Raw genomic sequence first — 16,527 nt, forward strand, 5'->3', positions numbered from 1 at the left:
TAATTAACAAGACAAGAGACAAGTGTCGGAGAGGATGTGCAGAGAAGGGAACTCTCCTGCACTGCTGGTGGGAGGGCAGACTGGTGCAGCCACTATGGAAAGCAGGATGGAGTATCCTCAGAAAACTAAGAACACATCTACCATATGTATGATCCAGCTAGCCCACTGCTGGCTATTCATCCAAAGAACTTGAAAACACCAATGCAGAAAGACACATGCACCCCTGGGTTCACTGCAGCATTATTCACAACAGCCAAAACTTGGAAGCAACCTAGGTGCCCATCAAGGGAAGAATGGATAAAGAAGATGTGGTATGTATACACAATGGAATGCCACTCGGCCCTAAGAAATGATGAGATCCGCCCATTTGTGACAACTTCGATGGACCTTGAGGGTATTATGTGAAGTGAAATAAATCAGAGGGACAAAGTCAAACACCGTGTGATCTCACTCATAAGGAGAAGATAAAAACAACGACAAACGCGCACAGAGCAAAGGAGATTGCATTGGTGGTTACCATAGGGGGAGGGGGGAGGGGAGAGAGCCAAAGGGGCGATGAGGCTCACATGTGAGGTGACGGACTATCATTAGTTTTCGGGTGGTGAACACGATGTAATCTACACAGAATTCAAAATATATTACAACGTACATCTGAAAGCTATATCATCTTAGGATCCACTGTTACTGCAATAAAATAAAATAAAATAAAATAAAATAAAAAAGTGTAGGAGCCTCAAGAGGCTAACAGGCTTTTGAAAAGTTATTCCAGGGAATTTTATGGCTTAGCTCAGGGCGGCAGACACCAGCCTGAGACACAGCTGTGACACAGCCACTAACTTCAACTCAACTATATTCCGACTGGAGGGAAATCAAAACTACTGTCATCATAATTGATTGAAGGCTGCACTTTGTGCCAGATCCTGTGCCGACTGCTTTGCACCAACTGTCTCATTTAATCCTCACATCCAAAAGGTAGGTTACCGTTATTCTCCCCATTGTCAAGGTGAGGAGGCGGAAGCAGAAAGATGGCAATCTGCCTGGAATTCACAGAAGGGTTCTCTAGGTAATGACATGACTTTTGGACAAGATTTCAAGGTTTAACACATTACAGTGCAGATGCAGATCCCAGTATCACAGAACGTGAAAAACACTGAGTCCCGCCAAATGTATTAAAACACTAACTATGGAGCCTCACAATCTCTTGGCCTGTTTTCTCAGATGAGGGAAAGCCCAGCGTGAAAAACCGTTGATGAGATGTCTGCAGAGGCGGACTACGTCTGGTCTTTAAAGCCGGGAACTATCCCAGTAGATTCTGAGTCAGTGGGTCCAGAGTAGGCCTTGAGCGTCTCTGTTCTTTTCCAAAGCCCCACAGGCTACACTTCCGTGCCCTTGGAGTTGGGAAGTACAGTCATGCCCTACATCGGGACGTTTCAGTCAACAACGGGGGTCCCATCAGATTAGTCCCACATGGCCTAGGTGTGTAGGAGGCTCTGCCATCCAGGTTTAGGAACTCCGTGGTGTCGGCACAGTCTCGAGATTGCCTGACCATGACACACTCCTCAGAACTTATCCCCACCGTTAAGCAAAGCATGACTATACTGCCTTGGATTCTCCACGGTCCCAGACCCTGCACTGTTTAGATGACTGCACACGCAGAGGGCACCTCGTCTGAGGCAGAGAGCAGCTGGAATCACAAAAGCTCTCGACAGAGAGTCAAGGAAAGGCGTGCTCTGCTTACACGACTCTCTACTTTTCCCTGGGTCTGAACCCTTTCATAGCTAATCTGCTTTTTTTAACCGAGCAGCTTTGCCAAAAAAAAAAAAAAAAAAAAAAAAAGGTTACCAACAAACACTAAACAAACCAATATAAAGAATACATATTAAATAAGCCTAACCCTACTATACTACTGGCTTTTATTTCCCTGGGATAATTTGGACAGCATTAGGTGGTTTTACTAAGAGCAGCCTCGTCGAGGGAGATTATTTCTAATTCCACAGTGCTGCAGATGCGGTCAGTAGCAACTGCAAGCTGCAAAGGAAACAAAACAAAGTTGGGTGTAATCCATTCAAGTTCACACGTTTCACCAGGGACAGCCTCCAAGCCTTTCATACTTAGGTATGCATTTACCCATTTCTTTAATCAACCACTACTAACGCCTACTAAAGGCCAGACACTGCTCTAAGTACTCTACGGATATGAAATATCCTCTCACCTTTACACTCACCTATGGAGTGTGTATGATAACCATCCCCGTTTTACAGATCAGGAAACTGACACACAGAATGGCACAGTAACTTGCCCAAGTTCACACAGCCCGTAGGTGGCAGAGCCAGGACCCATTTGACAGAGTCTGGCTCCAGAGGCCACGTTCTGAATCACCACGCTTAGTCTCCAAAAACCTAGAGAAAGCGCCAGCCTCAATGGAAAAGTTTTGTCTTCCCCACCCTACAGTCCCTACGCGGCGGCCCCAGTCTCCAGGGCATTCTTTCAGCTCCTCTGACAGGCCATCCTCCTCCCTTGCCCTGTCCCAACACTCTCCCGCACAAGTCCTCCTTGTCTTTTAGGCCTCTGCTCTCAGCTTCAACATCACTGCCTAAGTCACAAAGTCTAACAGTAAAATGCCGTATTTCTCAACACTCAACACGAAAGTGCCTTTACGTATCTCCTAGGTAATTGGTTGCTGCCTGTCTGTCCTTTCCAACCAGGCTGTGAGGTCCAGTACGTCAAACACCCTGTCAGTCTTGCTCACCAAGTGTCCAGGCCACCGAACACGCACCGACCAGAGGAAAGGAAGGACTTGTCCCAAAGTCAACTCTCCAGACTTTCTGTGCAAGGAGGGAACGAACGGAGCACCCTCCAGCCTCACGCTTTCTTTTCCAGACTTTCAAGTGTGGGGCACATACCTGTGCTCACAACGCTCCCCGGACAGCCCCCACTGCACCCCTAACAGGTAGACTTCTGCACAGTCAAGGGCTTTGGAAAGCACTGGCCTCTGCACACAAATATTACGTGGCCCTCGACAGGCCACTTCCCCTGAACCGGCCTGAGCTTCAGGCCCACAACAGGCTTCGTGAAAACCCCAACGGAACGTAGCCTCGAAAAGAGGGAGACCCGCACTCCTCAGAACGCCTCGAGACCAGCGTCCTTATCGACTTCGCGTCTGTCCTTCCAAGAAGCCGAGACCACGGGTGGCGCTTCAGCGCCCGACTCCCGGGCACCGCACGCCCAGGCTGGCCCCGTGCCCGGCACACACCGCCCGTTCCACGAACGCCTCAAGCGCACGAAGAGACCCCCCTCGCTCCCCGCGCCGCACAGCTGTCCCGCGACCTGACGGGCACCTCTCGGCGCACAAGCCTATTCCTCGGGGACACGCTCGCCTCCCACCAGCCCCCAGGCCCACGCCCCCCAGGTACCTCTCTCAGATGGAATCCTCTTCGCAGGCGCCCTGGTCGTCCGTGTCCGGCGAGCAGGAAGAGCGGGAGCTGAAGCAGGGCCTCCTCAGGCTAGCGGCCGTGGCTGTGGAGGGCCCGGGCTGCTGTGCCCAGCGGGGACGCGGAGCGGCGTCCACGGACGCCGGGGGAACGGACGAGCCCGGCCCGGGAGAGAGCAGCACAGCGCGGCCGGACTCCGCCGGGCTCGGCTCTGGGCAGGCAGGCGCGGCTCGCCGACGCCTCCCACGCCTCCCAGGACGGCGGCCCAGCAGCCGCGCGCTCCTCTCCTCGCGCACGCGCGCACTCCCGCCCAGACGCTGCCTGGCTTTTGCCCTGTCCCACCTCTGGTGGTGAAGGTGGACGCCAGCCAACCAACCAACCACAACAACAGAAACCCAGGACTACTGTCTCCCTCGTGGTGGGATCAGATATTAAAAGCTTGCTTCCTAATCATTTAGTTGTCTAACCAATGGATGTCACTGATAAGCAATGTAGAATTGAACTTGAGAGAGGCTGAGGTGGGGCAGTTTATCCAAGGGGTGAGGTTAGGAGATGAAATACACCACTTTCTTTGACTCATCCTCAGCCTAGAGGGTATTGCAAGCCACTGAACAAGCATAGTCGTTGGCATCAGCAGCATACACAGTCCACACATGTGAGTGGGTAAGAAGTGTCAACAACACACAGTAGAAGTTGTGGATCCCATCGGTCTAGATGAGGAGGCTGAGGTGGACTGGAAGAAGGTGGAGGCAGATGCACCAATACACCTCTGTTGATCGATGAGCAAAGAATTCTTGTGTTCTTTGCTGAGCCTCTGATTCAGAAAAACTGGTGATTCAGAGGACTCTGGTCAGTTTTTCAATGTGGGGCCACCCCAAAGGCTTCCCTCAGGCAGGGCCAGCTCATTCCATTTAAGCTCCTGATCAAGGGGCTGAAACTTTAGGATGTAGCAGTAGAGTCTGGAAATGGTGAGCTTAACCATCTCAAGCTGCATGATGCTTCCAAGTTTGCGACTGTACTGGGGGAGCCATGAACAATGTCCCAGCCAGAGAAGGTGGCTGCCGGCTAATCTGCCTCCTCTGACAAAGTCAAGAAAAGAGAAACTGGAGTTTCGATCCCTGTGAACACTAATATTGGGAGAAAAAGCTGGGCATGAACCATGGCCTTTCTCCCCAAGAGGCTCAAGTGGACATTTGCTGCCTTGGCTGTCCAGGATTGCTTTCTTCTCGTACAACAGCTAGAGTTTATTCTGAAGAACTAAACTCTCCTTTCAGTCCACTTGTATCACATGAGGTTCCATGCTTGGCACGGGGGGCAGAACCTTACCACGGCCTGGCAATGATACCCAGAACACCCCAGTGATACTTTAGGAGTGTGTGTATGTGTGTGTTGGGGCAGGGGAGGGCGGTGACCAGGTGGGTCCCATCTGAACGAATCCAAGGAGTTGAACCAAACCAGGAGTTACTAAGTCTGGAAGAGCTCTCTTTTTGGCCAGACTTGAACCTGGGAGGATGTACCTTTCAAGCTACTGAGAGCCATCTTGCCATCTCATATAGCCTGAGAATGATGCTAATGGGAAGGCTAACGGAGTCTGGGGCACCGTATACACAATTAGTGGTGACCTGAGTTTGGAGTGTGGTAGCTGACGGGAAAATCACCAGCGCCTGTGGAAATAGTCAATTAGAAGCAGCTAAATTCAGAAAGATGAAATAAGCTGTCATTGGGTAGTTGCAACTTTACTCCTGAGCTAGGCGCCAACTATCCCTCCCTTTCCATCACCACCTGGTATACCTCAGTCAACCATTTTCTTCCTTCCCTGTGTTTCCATTTGCCTAAGTTTTGACCTGTGATTTGCTCCCAAGCCTTAAGTAGCTCTAGTCTCTTGGAAGACCAACTTTCTTCCATTGAACTGCTGTTGCTCCTTTGTCAAAAATCAGTGGGGCATATTTGTTGGGGCTATATCTGGGTTCTTTGTTCAGTTCCATTGATCTATGTGTCAATCCCTCTGCAAATATTACACAGTCTTGCTTACGGTACCTGTATAATAAGTTATGAAACTGGGTAGCTCAATTACTCCCACTTCCTCCTTGTCAGAGTTGTTTAAGCTATTTTAATTCCTTTCTCTTTCCGTATAGATTTTGGAATTACTTTGTCTCTAGCTACAAAACCAATTTACTGGATTTTGATTGCATTAAATCTGTATAACAGTTACGGAGAATTGACATCTTTACTATATTTTGTCTTCCAATTCAGGAACATGGTATCTTTCTCCACTTATTTAGCTGTTTCATTGCTATTGTCAGTGTTGTGTAGAGTTTGCCATACAAGTCCTGGACAAGTTTTGTTGGATTTACACCTAAGTCTTTTATTTTTATTAGTGATCCCAAGTGTACTGTTAATTTTGCTATCCTGTGCACATGTTCATTGCTAGTACGTAGAAATACAACTGACTTTTACATGTTTATTTTCTATCCTAGCATATTGCTGAACTATATTATCACTTCTAGGAAGAATTACTTATTAATTGAATTTTCTTTTTTGAGGAAGATTGGACCTGAGCTAACATCTGTGACCATCTTCTTCCACTTGATATGTGGCGCACCTGCCACAGTATGGCTTGATAAGCGATGCATAGGTCTGTGTCTGGGATCCGAACTGGTGAATTCTGAGCCACCGAAGTGGAGTGCACCAACTTAACCTCTATACCACCGGGCCAGAGCCAAGAATTATTTTTAATAACTTCTTGTGACATAAAGCATGAAATTAAGATTCAATATTCTGACCTGTCTTGACATCTGATAAATCAAGGGGACTTCAAATGGCCTAACTGCAATTCCCGACTCCCACAGATAAGGTCCCCTGGCCAAACACCCCTTCTCATCACAGGGAGCAGACACAGTGCCTGCTTGTTCCTGACCTCAGGCTTCAGTTCCCTAGCACAGAATCATTCCAACAAGCCCACCACACCCTCCTGTGGGAACCAGGGCTCACCTCACCCTCTTGTTACCACACAGTCCTGTTCCTACCCAAACCTCTGCTTGTTCCATCTGTTCCCAAGTGCAGTCCCCGTGTGGCCCTGCATGGTGTGTGCTGTCCTCCTCCTGGGGCTGTGAGAATATGTGATAAACTTATAAACTGCTGTCCATTCCACCTGTCCACTGTTGAGTGTACTGTGTTTAGCCACCCCCATGAGTCTAGGGTGGAAAACTCCCTCTCACCAATGGAGTGAAGTGACTAAAACAGTTGGCATCACAAGGAGGATGGCCCAACCTCACCTGAGGACACCTGGGCAGTGCTCACTAACTACTCCTTTGCTAACTATCGGGGTCATTGGCAGCAGTTACTATCTGGGGAGTGAGGGCCCATTGCCGGCCAGCTTGGGCTTTAGCTCATGTTCTGTTCTCTCAAGTGGATGCTGCCATCTCTTCCCCACCCCAGTGTCTCATTCTTCCCCAGAAAGCGAGACCTATTCTTAGTTGACTCTATCCCAGAGTGAGGTGCCATCAGGTGTGGCCTGTGTCTGGCAGGTGGTCTCCCAGCCTCCCACCAGAGGGCAGCGACAACACAACCTCCTAACTGGTGGATGCTTGAGTTCCATTTCCTGAATCTCAGGCTGATGCTCCTTAGTCACTGTGTCTAGTCTGATGACCATCAGTGGCTGCTTGGGGCGGTCACAGAGACACTGTTTGGGAAAGTGTCCCCCCAGCACAGTCCTGGGGATGACCCCTTGTTTGGCTTGAGGAAAGGAGAAGGCCATGACCCCAGGAAGATTTCAGAATGACTTCCTGGTTCCCTCCAGAGTCGGGGCTGTTCAGGCAAAGGCAGTGAGCTCACCCATCTCCTGTGCTGCTGCTCATCATGCTGCTGTCAGGGGCTCTCCAGACCCATAAGGGTTTCGAGGTCCACGAGCATGGGAGCCCATCGCCCAGGCACAGATCAAAAAGAACAAGTGCCTATGGGGGAGCATGTGGTGTTCTACTTCTCTCCCAATGCGAAACTCTGAACCAGCACACTTGGGCTGTGCTTAGCTTTGTTCCTGACCAGCATGCCAAAGGACTAATCTGGTCATCAAGGGGCTCGAGGCCCCCACCTTGGCCATAGACAAAATGACCTCCTGGATGTGGACTTCAACACTGGGGAGATTGACTGGCATTCCTGGAGGGAAAGAACACTTGTCTTTGAGGCCCGACACCTGGTTCCTTTCCACATAACCACCCTGAAGGTCTGTCCACATGTCATCTGATGGAGAAACACAAACACTGTGACTCTCCAGGCAAAAATATCCCGAGGGAATAAGTACAGAGAGAAGGTGGGGGGAGGGAAGCAGTGCCCAGCGGGGAGAAGGTAGGGCTGCAGCAGAAGATGGCTTCCACCCCTCAACATCTGCATGGTGGGGGCCGTGGGCTCCTCCAATGCACTCTGTCACCTAAGCCTGGGTGGCACAAAACTCTGATCCTCAGGGTTATGAGGAAAACAATGCACAGCACCCCTGTGGCACAGTGAAGATGTTAATTCAAACCTGATTTAAATACAACCATTGCTGTGAGAGAGGCCCTAACCCTGATGCTCCCGACCTGAGCCTCTCTGGATGGAAAACTGACAAACAAGAGCAGAGCAGAAAGACAATCCCCCAGCCCCAAGTGCATCCTGTGACCATCAGACCAATCAAAAGATAAATAAAGGAGAGAAACCTGGATACATGCGGAGGAAGCAATCACACAAAAGAACTAATTCCAGAAAGGTTCACAATTTGGCCCAATTAGAAATTGAAAATTTACTAGACTAATTTATATGGCAAAAAGATAAAGGGTTCTGACTGGCCTTTGTGCCTCCACAACATAGTTTCTGAACTAACTTTAACATTTGCTAACATGCCCTAGTTCATAAACCTTCATGGACTTTACACAAGGGCTGAAATTATGGTTATACCTAGTGAAATGAGTATGTTTTCTAGTTTCTGTATTTAAGGCTTTGACATCTGAGGCCTTGGCAACCTTGGAGGAACTGCCCTGCCAGGGTTAACTAGTTGCTACAGATAGTAAATGACTCCTCTGAGCAATCCTTTCATACGTAATCATCTAGAGTCAACACCCTCAACCCCCTCCTCTCTGAGGCTCTTCCACTCTGGGCCACTCTTCCCTTGCCATCGTCACCCCAGGGACGGGGACCAGACAACCAGGGACACTGCTGTGCCCTGAGCCCACTGAAATGATTCAAACCAGCCAAGCCAACACCTGCTCACCCTGCCTCACTCCTTCCTTCCCGTGGAATCCACACGAAAGGCTCTCGCCCATGTTTTCCCCTCACTCCTTCTGTCTCCTGACCGACCCTGGTGCTGCCCTCTGTGGCCCTCCATGGTGTGCCCTGCCTTCTGTTGCTCGGAATCTGTGAGGAGAGAAAACTTCTTCCTTCGTGACAGTTATTTCTGTATCTTTGTGTCTGACTGTACCTGATGGAAATAAATCCTGGTACACTTAAACCTCCTGGGCACAACTACATTTACACGTGGCTGAATATTTTGCTATTATAGATTTGGTTAATATGCTCTGTTCAGAGCCTGTTTCAACATCCTCCCAGCCACAGTTTGCCATCACCTCTGAGGGGACATGTTTTTGCCTTGTTACCCACAGGGACTAAGCCGTTCTGCTCTCACAGGCAGTCTTTGCAGACAAGACCTTCACCGGATCCCCCTTTCTCCAGGAGTACAGGCATGACATGACTTTTGTGACCTCCTTCGAGGACATTTGTTTGACACACTTGTGAAGGATGTACAATCCAATATCATGTAATCCCTTTTTGCTTCTGGAGGCAATATAGTCCTTGTCTACAAATTTTACTTGAGGCCATTTATGCTGTGACTTATAAATGAGCCCAGCTTCAGTGGGGACCCCCTCCAACAAAGGACTCTAGGAGCTGTCCAAATTAAAATCAACAGTCCCTCCCACTAGAGCCATCGGAGACTCTTGTGGGGAAGAGGCTTCGGCAACCTCCTCTCAGGCTTCCTGGAGTCTCTGGAAAACGCAGGATGTGTGTAAGTTGTCTGTGGGTTCCTGATGCAAGAAGCCCGCCTCCTTGGCCCTGCATTCTGCCATATTAGAGCAGCAATTACTGGCCACGCACTGGCCTCTTCTGGAAACAGAATCTCTCCCAGACACTGAGCCTCCATCCCCAGCTGCCTATTATCACTTTAGTCCTGGAAGTAGCATCCAACAAGTGCGGGAAGATGGGGCCGGCCCGGTGACACAGCAGTTAAGTGCACACGTTCTGCTTCAGCGGCCCGGGGTTCGCCAGTTCAGATCCACGGTGCGGACATGGCCCTGCTTGGCATGCCATGCTGTGATAGGGGTCCCACATATAAAATGGAGGAATATGGGCACGGATGTTAGCTCAGGGCCAACCTTCCTCAGCAAAAAGAGGAAGATTGGCGGCAGTTAGCTCAGGGCTAATGTTCCTCAAAGACAAAACTAAACAAAACAAAACCAAGTGTGGGAAGGTTACCAAGGCTTCCTTGCAACAGGATGGATCCAAACCTGGGCCCTGTGGCATGTGTGACCTGCCAGATGGGGTGCCCTCCCCTGTCCTCCCTCCATTGCCAAATATGATGGAGCTGCAGGATGTCACCTCTCCCACAGAACCTTTGGCTGCTTGGGAATTCTCTTGGGATCAAGCAAGTGAACATCAATGAAAGTTCATACACTCAAGGTTGTCGATGACCCCCTCTCCCTCCTGGTCTAGTGCCAACATTGTTTCCCAGGGAAGCATTTTTCCTCCTCCCTAAATGTCTCAGATATCACCAGGGTGTAAGACGATGTCAAGGCATGAGAGAGACAACTGTACTGTGAGGCCTGAGATGAAGATTCAATATGAAGTGTTGCTTTGAAACCTGGTAAACGAAGAGGGCCTCAAATGGCCTACCTGCAAGTTTCCCTCCTCCACAGCTCCCAGAGATAAGATCCCCTCGCCAAACAATCCCTTCATCACAGGGAGCAGGCATGGGTGCTCCCCAAGTAGTGGTCTCAAGTTTCCTGCTCACCTGTGAAATTATTCAAATGAGCCAGTCCCACCTTCCTGTGGGAACCAGGGAACACCGCACCTCTCCTGTGGCTACAAAGACTGTCCCCCACCGCCTTGCGTATTTACTCTCTCCCCAAGTGCACTTTCCTATGTGGCTCCATATGGTGTAGAGTGTGGTCCCATAGGCTGCCTGTGTAAATAAATAAGAAATTGCCATTGAACTCACCTGTTCAGTGTTCGGAAATCCCCATCAACCTAAGGTGCATAGGAATCCATCCCTCGCCATCTAGGTCAGGCAGAGGAAAATTAAAGACTTCCAGTGTGCACTGGATTGAAGGAGTTAACCTGCCACCATGAGGCTCCTGGGCTTGAAGTCATATGACTCAGAACCTGTTTGGGGTCTGCAGAGAGTCGCACGTGGCGGGAGGGTGGCCCGCGTGTGGGTGAGGAGCAGGGAGGAAGGCTGCAGGGGCGAGGCCTTGGAGATTCTGCTCCAGTTTGGCCTGCAGGCAGTGGAGAACCCTGGATTCCTTTCAAGCAGGGAAGCGATGGACCACACACAAACTCAGGTCCGGGTACCCGATTTCGCAGCCAAGCCAATCAGTGAGACATTAGGGTTGCAGCAAGGAAAGAAGTTTATGATCAAGAGGCGGCCAGACAAGGAGGTGGGAGTAAAACTCAAACCCACCTCCTCAAAGGGAAAACCAAACGTTGGGGCATTTATCTGGGGTTCAGGGTAGGGGTGGGACCAGGAGAGCGCTGGGGGTGAAGCTTGAAGAGTCCTCTGCTCAGGTGCGACTGTCGCTCGTATTTCTTTGTGGGTCACAAGTGCGAAGTCAGTGGGGTTCGACATGTTGCACGCCGAGGATCTCTGTCTGTGACGCGGAAAGTGGGTGATCCGTCATTTCAGCTGGTCCAAGCCTCTGCATGACGTCCGGTCGGGCGGGGGCCGGGGGGCTGCCATCAAGCTGCTCTCTGATCTGCCGTCTTCCTGTTGTTCTGCAAAACAACCTCAGAAAATTTGGTTACTTTCTTGCCCACGTCCACCCCTGTGGGGGCCGGGCACCGTGGTGTCAGTAACGGCAGGGTTTTCCTCTTGGGTCACCCTCCCAACAGTGTGGAGGATGGATTCAAGCGGGGGGGGGGGGCGGTGTGCCAGGAGGCCAGCCGGCAAGATCAGTAAGGAGTCTACTGGGCTGGTTGCGTGCAAGAGACAGGAAGGCATGCGGCAGAGCAGCGGGGACGGCAAAGAAGGGAAGGCGCTCGGCTCCCTTTGGGAGTCGGTAGGCTGCGAAGTGGGTGAGACAGAGAGCTCAAGCGTGGCCCTGAGGCCTCTCACTCTCGGGTGATGAGATGGGCAGAGGTTTTCTGAGGTGATGAAAGGAAGGTAAGAGGAGGGGGAGGGTTTTGTTGGAGGATACCGGGCTCCCTTTTGGACGTGTCGGTTTTGAGAAGCCTTTGGACATCCTGAGAGGTGCGTCCAGCAGACAGTTAGAGAAAGCAGCGTGGAGTCAGGGGCAGGGTGACGTCAGTCATACGCACTCAGAAGCCCTGGGCATCCGGGGGCGAGTCGAATCGTAGGAGCACATGAGCTTGCTCTGAGACCCGAGGCGTTCCTGTTCCCTGAAGACGGTGCCTTCGAGAACAGAACCCTTTGAGAAGTGGTCAGGAGGAGAAGCCGCAGAGGAAAGTGAGACAGAAGGGTCTGAGGTTAGGAAGGGCACCTGGGGAGGGGGCCATCCCCCAGAGAAAGAGGGTGGAGAGAACTTGCAGAGACTGAAGACGTGGGCAGCATTCCTCAGACACCACAGAGAGTTTAGGAAGACGAAGGAACCGAAGGGCGTGCCCTGGCCTCTTGCTAGGACGTGACGGCGACGAGATGTGGGGAGTCTTTCGAGGAGCCACTGAGAGATGAGGTGATGACTGGATGGCTGACGAGGAGTCGAGGTCTTTTGGCAGCAGCTTAGCCGTGACAGGTAGAGAGAGAAGGCGGTGGTGGAGGAGCAGAAAGGAGAGGTGTGGATGCTGGGAGAGTTGGGTGTGCTCAGCGGCTTAAGGAAAGAGATGGGCCGAAGAGAAAGCACCTGGCAAACTGAGGGAACGAGATCTTTGGGGGAGGCTGAGCAGATGGTTCCCAGGGCACCCCACGTGGAGCCAGGACCCTGGAACTGCCAAGCTGAATCCCTCTTCCTGGAAAACCAAAGGGAAAGGGGAGGGGTGGGTGGAGAGTAGTAGAGGGACGTTCAAACGGGGGTGGGGGGGTGTGGGAAACGGAGAGTTCTTGACTAGCTGGCCTCTGATCTCTTCGGGTGCCGAACGGTATGAGGACGATCCCGCTTGAGGCAGGTGATGGAGATTTGGAGGGGCTGTTGAGGAAACGGGGCGGGGGGGGAGTTGACCACGGCCCTCTGATGGGTTTGGGGGTGGAAGCGGCTTCCATGCCCATCGCGAGGCGCCGGTTCAGTCAGTCGGTGTCCATCCGGACCACAGATCACAGACCCCTGCTTTGGAAAACAACAAGATGCAGTTCGTAAACCCTTGCAAAGATCTCTGACGTCTGGTGACTGGCTTTTCAACCAAAAGCGAGTCAGGGAATAAGATCCTCCCGTGCTTAGGAGTTTTCCTGTCTGTCCCAGAGGCCGGAGAGCACCCGAGGGCGGTTTCCCAGGCAGTGGAAAGAGGAGGAGGACCGAGCCGGGGGAAACCAAGCTTTCCTTGTGAAGTTTGGATGCCCTTTGCACGTTGGTGCCCTTCCCCTTTCTTCCTACTGTCCCGGGAGTGGGCGCCCTCTCGCGCTTTCTGATTCTGCAGCACTAAGGCAAGTTAGGTTCCCGCTCCCCGAGGGAAAGCTCAATAAACGCCCCCCTCCCCCCACCCCCACCCTTCCCACCCCCCCACCCCCCACCCACCCGCAACCCCCCCACCTCCCAGACCCACCCCCCACCCCCCACCCCACGCCCCCCAGCTCCTCGGAGACAGTGACAGCGTGACAGACTCAGAAGCGTCCTTGGCCCACAGCCTGTGATCCCACCGGTGCTGTGCCTGCTCTCCAGAGAAGTGACGTCCGCTTTAAGTTGTGTGACTACCTGCAGCAACACCCTTTTGAAAGCGTGAACCATAGCTGTTTCTTTGAAAGCTCCAGTAAAGCCGCAGAGAAACCTGTGACCTTTAGCACAAGGCCACTTTGTGCTAAGGAACCCGCAGCGAGGGACCGGCTTTCCTGAAAGCGCCGTCATCTCCTCTGCGGCTTGGGGAGCCTCTAGGGCTTGGACAGGCCTTGGAGCAGCCTGGCAGCACTCTTGGCGGGTGGCAGCAGCCAAGGTGTGCCCGTGGGCACGACGTCGGTCACGGCGTCTAAGAGAAGGTGCCCAGACCCTCCGGTTCCGGGGCCGGGTGGGTTGATGAGAGACACGGCTGGGGAGCAGGGATTCCCGTCTGATCTTCTGGGGGTGGCTGCGAGGGTGGTTCTCAGAAGAGCTGGCACGTTCTTAGCCAGTCTCTTCCTTGCGGGTGCTTCGGGACGCTTCCTGGGCTGAGCGGGGAGCTGTCGAGGTGGAGAAGCTCCCTGAGACTCAGCTTCTAGAAAATTCACAAAAAGCTCTGAGAAGGAAGTGTTGAGCTCGGATTGCTGGTTGGGTCTCCGAGGCATGTCGGGGGCACTGCGGGATCCGAGCCACCCGGTCACCCATCCGGTAAGGCCACCCTGCTCTTCCTGCAGCAACTGCTCCATTTCCTCCCTTTCCACACCCAGGGTGCTTCCCATCTGTCGGAACGCTTCCCGGCGTTCGTGTCTGGCGCTTTGCAAGGCGTCCGTGAAGAGCTTTCTCAGGAGGGCCTTGTCTGCTTTTCCTTCCAGGGTGCTCACTAAGTCGGTCCACTTCTTTTGGACGTCCTCCAGCACTTCCTGTCGGGCCTCGTCTTGTCGCTGCAGTTCTCCGATCTGTTCCTCCTGCAGGCGCGAGGCAGCTTGCGCTCTCTCCAGCCGTCCCTGCAGCGACCTCAGCTTCCCTTCCAGACCGTCTGCCTTTTGCATCCATTCGGCCAGGACCACCTTCAGGTTGGCCAGGGCTCCGGCGTGCTGCTTCTCTGCTTCCCGGGAGGCGGACAGCTGGAGGGCAGTCTCCTCTTTCTGCTCGGTGACGGCAGTCAGTTGTTCCTGCAGGGACCCGACCCGGGCAGCGGCCCGCTGGCTCGCCTTCTGCATGGCGTGGGAAGATGACAGGAGCCTCTCCTCTAGCGCTGTGACCTTCCTCCTGAGTTGAGCCGCTCTGTCTTCTGCCAGCCGCGCTGCCCGGAGATGCCAGTCTTTGCATTCTGAAGCCTGCGTCTGAGACCTCCCCAGCTCCTGGCCTAAGCGTGCTTCCTTGTCCCGCAAAAGGTGAACCTCCTCCCGCAGGGCGCAGTTTTCCACTCGTTCCTGTCTCAGCGTCAGCGCCACCTCATCTCTCTCCTGTTGAAAGAGAATGCTCTTTTCCTGCATGGAGGTCACTGCATTGAAAAGCTGGCTTAATTCCCCAGCCCGGCCCTGTTCTTTTTCTCTCAGGAGGCACTCAAAAGCCAGAGCCTTCTTCTTCACGGAGAGGCATTCGAATTCCTTCTCCCTCAGCATCATAGAGAGGCGCATGTTCGTCTCTTGTAAGGCTTGGTTTTCGGTGTCCTTCTCCCTGGACCTTTCCAGCAGCTTTGCATTTTCCTGTTTGACTTGGCACGCATCCACTTCCAGATGGACTATTCTCTCCTTCAGGTTTGTCACCGCCTGCCTCAAAAGTTCGTTTTCGCTCGCTTGGGTCGTGAGGTTTTCCCTCAGAGAGAGGAATTCCTCCCTCTGCGCCTCGATTAAGAGCTCTTTGTCCTCCAGCGTGTTCTGTAAAGCCTCTTGTTTCTCCTTGAGCCGCTGAATTTCGGAATCCGTCTGTGCGTGTCGTTCTCTCTCCAGTTCCAAGGTGGCGGCCATCGCCTCGGACAGTCTCTGAGTCTCCTCCTGGAGGCTTCTGATGGCTGCGTCTTTTTCCTCCGTGGCTCTCCTTAAGGCTTCCACCTCTGCTGGCGGCCCTTTCGAAGACTCGCCCAGCGCCTCGGACTTAATTGCCTCCTGAGAGCCGGCTGCCTTGCAAGTCCGCGACGATATGGCGGGCGGCTGTGATGACGTGAGGTCGGGTGGACCCAAAAGAACCTCCTTGGCATTGCAGAGCTGCTCTAGGCTGAGCTGCATCTGTGCCAGTCTCTTCCCCAAGAGCCGGAGTTGGGTCGCATCCCCTTGAGGACGGGGGAACGGGGCGGCAGAGTGCATCTGTCGCCGACACTTCTCCTTGCTGTCCACTAAGGCCCGTGCCTCGAGTGGTGGGAGTTCTTTCTGAAGTTGGGATGACTCCCGCTGCAGATTGTGCACGTCGGTCAGCACCAGCCGCTGCCACTCCTCCAGCACGTTGACCCGCTGCTTCAACGTGTCCCGTTCCCGGAGAAGCTCCTCCAGCTGATTCGCGTCCATGCCCCGAACCTCATGGCCAGCGTTGGACGTTTGCCAGATGGTCAGTAAAGTCTGACATTTCTGGCTCAAGGCATCGATTTCAATGTCTTTGGCTCGGACGAGGCGTGATAAGTGCCAGATCGCTTCTTGAAACATGTCCTCACCGCCGCTGTCAGATCGAGGGCGCCGTGTCTGATTTTCGCCTCGCAGCTTCCCGAGCTCTGCTTCTTTGGCCACCAGCAGGTCCATCATTGTGTGATTCGCCCTTTTCAGGTGGCTGTTTTCCCTCACCTTCTCGTCGAAAACGGCCAACACTCGTTCCCTTTCCAAAGCATATGCTTGCAGTTGCTGCTGGAGACCCCCCGCGTCCTGGACGGAGGCAGCCGAAGCTAGGCGAGTGGGAAGGCCCTGGCTCTCCCAGTCTTGCGCCTGGATCGTCTGAGTTCGTGGACCGGTCTCATCTTCGTCCGGCTCATCAAGCTGCTCGGTCAGAGGGATCGTCTTTTCGGTCCCAAGTTTCATCTCCCCTTCTGCCGCTTCTCTCCCTTTTCCTAAAGGTTCGGTTTCAGCTTTGGCCCCATCATGCTTTTCACTTCTGTTTGGCCGACGAAGACC

The sequence above is a fragment of the Equus caballus genome, chromosome 15, assembly GCF_041296265.1.
Source record: "Equus caballus isolate H_3958 breed thoroughbred chromosome 15, TB-T2T, whole genome shotgun sequence".
In the NCBI taxonomy this organism is placed as follows: Eukaryota; Metazoa; Chordata; class Mammalia; order Perissodactyla; family Equidae; genus Equus; species Equus caballus.